Here is a 5,156-nt window from a genome sequence, read left to right as displayed (position 1 = left end):
CCTTTGTACCATTTCAAGCTGTTCATTGGACTTGAACTGCTTGAATTTCAATACAAAACTGGAAAAATTGGGGTGTTCTAAAAGTTTTGACCAGTAGTGTATATATATATATATATATATATATATATATATATATATATATATATATGTTGACTAGGTGGAGTTTTGTGTTGAAAAATGGGTTCTCTGACCATTATTCTGCCACTATCAGGTCGATGTAGTTTAAATTGAGTTCATATCCATTGTCTAACATTTCTCTTTTTTCATGCCACTATTCTGAGTTTATGTACTGTCATATTTTGACACCAGGTGGTGTGTTTTTTCCGAATGGTTGGGGGAGCAGAGGATTGGGGGGATTTCTGGGATATACCTTTGCTGTCAGCTCCCAACAGTGTAAGCCTTGTTATATTAGGTCATTAGGTTCACAGGTAGCGAACACGGCTTACCACTTAGTTATGCACACAGCTTAACTGAACTGAGAAATGAACAGGTCATTTGCTCCTCCTGAAGTCAGAAATAAATCCTGACAACAAAAACCAAGACGGCTGCTCCGTACATCAACATTAGTGAAAGCTTGAGTAATATAATATAATAGATAGTGTATAATGGTGTAGTAATATAATATTTCTCTGTCGTATTCATTACCTCCACCAAGGAGGTTATGTTTTGCCAGGGTTTGTTTGTTGGTTGGTTGGTTGGTTGGTTGGTTGGTTGGTTAATTAATTAGCAAAATAACTCAAAAAGTTATGGACAGATTTTCATGAAATTTTCAAGAAATGTTGATACTGGCACAAGGAGCAAATGATTAAATTTTGGTGGTGATCAAGGGGGGGGTGCAGATCTGCCTTGGCGGAGGTCTGCGCTCTCCGAGTGCTTTTCTAGTTTCTAATTAACCCTTTGATGCTTGAATTATGAGAACCATAGTTGAGACTTTTTTCCTGAGTGTTTTTATTCCTCTATAGGCATGAAAAAAAACAATGCGATTGAAATTTTTTGAAATAAAAACATTTTTCATGCAGCTAATCTGATGTTTTCTCACGTTTTAACATACTGTAATACTAGTTATTACTATCTTCATGCAGATAATATGCAAAAAGGCAGTAATCGTATGAATTGCAGTGTATGGGATGATGCATAAGTATCCACTGTGTTGGCTGAAATGCAACTAAAACAACAAAACCCATGAATATACAAGAGAACAGATGTAAAATAACTGTCCACTGTAGTGACCACTATGCATGAAAGGGTTAAATCAATCCTGTTCAGTCCATTACTGTCCAACTTCTATATTGTGGACATATTATTAATGTGTTTAAATCTGCAAAATACACATTGTGGCTCATTGTGATCAACTAATATTCATCTTGGTTGCTGAGTTGACAGATTGTTTCTGAATCATGTGCAACTTCCAAGAGAGATGAAATGCACCGTAACGTGGTGACATGCCTTTATGTCGGTTATTTTAGAGGTTTATGCTCATTTAACCCAATCTCAGCAAAGGAGGGAAACATGCTTGTGTGCTCTAACACCACTGGCTCTGTTGTGGACTCTGGTTTTCCATTTCGCCTGAAGCTAACTCTGGACCTGAAGCTAAATTGTTGCAGAAGTCTGTTTTTTTCCCAGAGTTATCACTGCAGTGAGATCTGCTGATCAGCATGTTTGGCCTGTTTTTAAAAGCAGGTGTATCAGGCCATTATAGTGCAAATTCATCATTTCAATTGTTTTCTAAATTCTCATCTGTGTTATTTTGTGCGGGTACAAGGCTGCTAATGTGTAGTAGGAGTGTGTTTTGTGTGTTTGTGTACACAGTCCCAAGTGCATGTGTGTCCTTTTAAAGCCACTCAGTATCTCTCAGAAGGAGAGGGCAGAGCCGTGGAGACTCATCTCATCAAACAGTGTGAGGCTCTGGACTCATGAGGGCAAATCACTTCTGGGTCTCATCATCGCCATGACAACCTTCCAAAGTGCAGCTTCATTATCTGAGCCTCTCATGAGCTCACATCTGTTTTTCTGATACAGAAAAGAAGTGCAGCCATCACTTTTAGTGGAACTGAAATACTTGGAGTTAGCATGTACAGCAGTGTGCAGACGGAACATTCGCCTTTGATACGTCTCTATTTTAATGGTAATAACTGATAATGACAAGGTTCTCCTGTTGAATATGAAAGTGTGTGTGGTGACAAAAACTTGTTCACTTCACTCTTGACTATTCTGACTCTATTGTTGGTGTAAAGCTTTACGTGCTACGCTCCATTAGACATCCGTTTTCTCTAGCTCTGCAATCACAACAGTGTGTTTCAGTGATTATTGAAAGTGCAAATCTATGCAGGAACAGAGTAAAAATAGCACATCATACAGTTGCTGTAATGTTCTGCAACATTTCTTCACTCTCTGTTGTCAAGTGGATGGTCTGAATGGAGCAGAGCGTCACTGCACACATTTTTGCAGATATTTGGATTTTTTTTTTTTTTTTAATTGTTGTGTTTACCTCTTTAACCCTTTCATGCATGAATTATGAAAACAATCAAGATTTTTTTCTTGAGTGATTTTATTCCTCTTTAGGCATTAAAAAACAATGTGATTGAAATTTTTTTTATAGAGCTGCAAAAATGTCCACTAAGCTGGACACCATGCGTTTAATTTATGAAGCAAAGAAACATGTATTTACTGATATACTTTGCAAAAACTCTGAAATAAAAACATTTTGATGCTGCTAATCTGATGTTTTCTCACATTTTAACATATTCTAGTTGTCATTACTCACTTCATGGAGATAATATGCAAAAAAAAACAACAACAAATTTTTGTTGTTAATTACAGTCTAGTATCAATAACAAGGAATTCATTTACAGTCAACATGATAGATCAGGTTTATGAAGAACAGCAAAGTTACAGTAATGTTATCAAATGCAGTGTATGGGATGATGTATTAGCATCCAATGTGCTGGTTGATATGAAACTAAAGTAACAAAATCCATGAATATACAAAAGAACAGCTGTAGAATAGCTGTCCGCTATAATGACCACTATGCATGAGAGGTTTCAAGGGCTCATATTTATCTAAACCCACTTTTATTAGTCTGTGGTTCATTTATTTGTGTATTTGGACCCTAATAGTTCATAAAGTTTGAATTGGAACCAAGTGCTGCAAAGCTATCTTTATATTCATTCCAGCAAAAATTGAGTGGATTTCTACAACTTGTTTCAATTCCTTCTTAATTTGTTATGTCTATAACTAGTTACGTCATGACATTTGCACATATACGGTCCAGTTTGACATAACTGTTTGTCAGCAGCAGCGGTTGTAGTCCATACTGAAAATATGTCCAAACTTCAAGTAGATTACCTCAAATGTTCAGTTGTTGGTTGAACGGGACAGAGCAGCACAGCCAACAACCTGGAGGGGGCGGGGCCTGAAGTGGCTCATGTGCATTTAAAGGGCCAGCGCTCCAAACCACCTTCCTGGTGTCATTACTCAGAAATAGGGTTGAAGATGGACCTGTGGAGTTGAATGAATGAAGAATTCAGACCCAAGCAGAGCATTTACAGTGTATGGAGACCACAGGGAAATGTTGGAAAATGAAGAATTCATTTAACAAAGCAAAACATCACTCCTTTAAGGTTATTCAGTGGCCTGTGGAAGATGTTTGCCTTCAGGGCTTTCTGATACAAAGACTGTCATATTTAAAAGGGTTTGGTTTAAATCAAGCCACGATTTTAAACCTGACCAACAGCTTTTTTGGCCTACTGTCCCATCTGCACTGCTATGGATATTGTGCAAAACAATTTTTGTTTTAGGCCTCTATTCCAAATGGTGGATATAATGCAGTTATAGTTCACTAAAACTTTAATTTCTTAAAGCACAGGTCCGGCCTGTAGGATGAATTTATGAAATGCAAAAATTACACTGAAGAAATGATCAGTCAATAGTGTAAAAATCATTTTAATTCAGGTTCCACATATAGACCAATTAAATCTCAACTGGGTCAGACCAGTAAAATATTACCATAATAACCTATAAATAATGGCAACTGATCTTTGTTTTCATGTAAAAAAAAAAAAAAAAAAAAAGTAAAATTACATGAAAATGTTGATATTAACAAACGAAATATGTGAATAACCTGAACAAATATGAATAGCTTGAAATGTCTTAAGAGATGTAAATGCAATTTTACCAATATTCTGCCTGTTACTAAATGTTTTATGTATTTGTAATTGTCATGTAAGTTGTAATGCATATGTGTAAATGATCAAATGAGGAAGAATATTGTGAAAATTGCCCTTGTTTTTCCTAATATTTTTCAAATTGTTAATGTTTTTCAGATTTTAAGGAAACATTGTGGATGTAAACATTATCCTAATGTAATTTTACTTTTTTCACTGTTACTATTTTACCGGTCCAGTCCACTTTAGATTATATTGGGGTGAATGTGACCCCTGACCTAAAATGAGTTTGACACCCCTGTCTTAAAGCATCTTTCAAATTGAAAATGTTTCAAAAGTCTAGTTTCTGTGCATCTGTTGGACAGGAGACATTAAGAAATGCAAGATGATGGTGTCACGTTCTAATTTGTCTGTGCATTGCGTTGCATTGTGTGAAGAACCTGCACTTGAGACATCAAATCCAGATCATATTGTCATAAGTCAGTGGGTTATCTGCAGCACCAGCACATTTGGACCCTATATATTTTCCTCAATGTATAAGACTCTTTTGTGTTACTTTCCCTGTGATAACCTGGCATCTTCACACAGCCAGGTTTCATTTGACCTGCTGTGCTGACTTTTTTTTTTTCCATGAAACACTGCTAGATTTGCATTCTGTCTGTTCCTGTTTCAGAAAAGATGGAACAATGTAGTGGTGAAATCTATACAATATAAAGAATATATGTTAAAAACCTGAACCAAGAACTAGTTTCCATATTCTTGCTGCTTGTTTTCATGTCAGACTGAAGCCCCTGCATCTGCTTGTTCAAAAATTGCCGATTTATTTCAATTTCTCAAGCCTGTTGCTAGAATGGTTGGTTCTCTTTTTGATGTTTGATCTATTAGCAGCACAATAAGCTTATACAGTCATGTTTGTATCATCTAAGAAACATTTTCATGTTGCAAAAATAATTACCTCTGCCAGGTGGTATTGTGATCACTTTGCTTTGTGT

The 5,156-nt window shown here is 36.2% G+C and overlaps 1 long non-coding RNA gene across 1 annotated transcript; it reads left to right on the top strand.

Moving 5' to 3' along the window:
• Positions 1–326: 326 nt before the first annotated feature.
• On the top strand, positions 327–4,238 carry LOC115414709 (uncharacterized). The gene is made up of 3 exons (XR_003934706.1): positions 327–402; positions 2,359–2,363; positions 4,228–4,238. It is a non-coding gene; the product is annotated as an uncharacterized LOC115414709 (long non-coding RNA).
• Positions 4,239–5,156: the final 918 nt, after the last annotated feature.

The sequence above is a fragment of the Sphaeramia orbicularis genome, chromosome 24, assembly GCF_902148855.1.
Source record: "Sphaeramia orbicularis chromosome 24, fSphaOr1.1, whole genome shotgun sequence".
NCBI classification, from domain to species: Eukaryota; Metazoa; Chordata; class Actinopteri; order Kurtiformes; family Apogonidae; genus Sphaeramia; species Sphaeramia orbicularis.
This window is presented reverse-complemented; position numbering and strand designations above follow the sequence as displayed.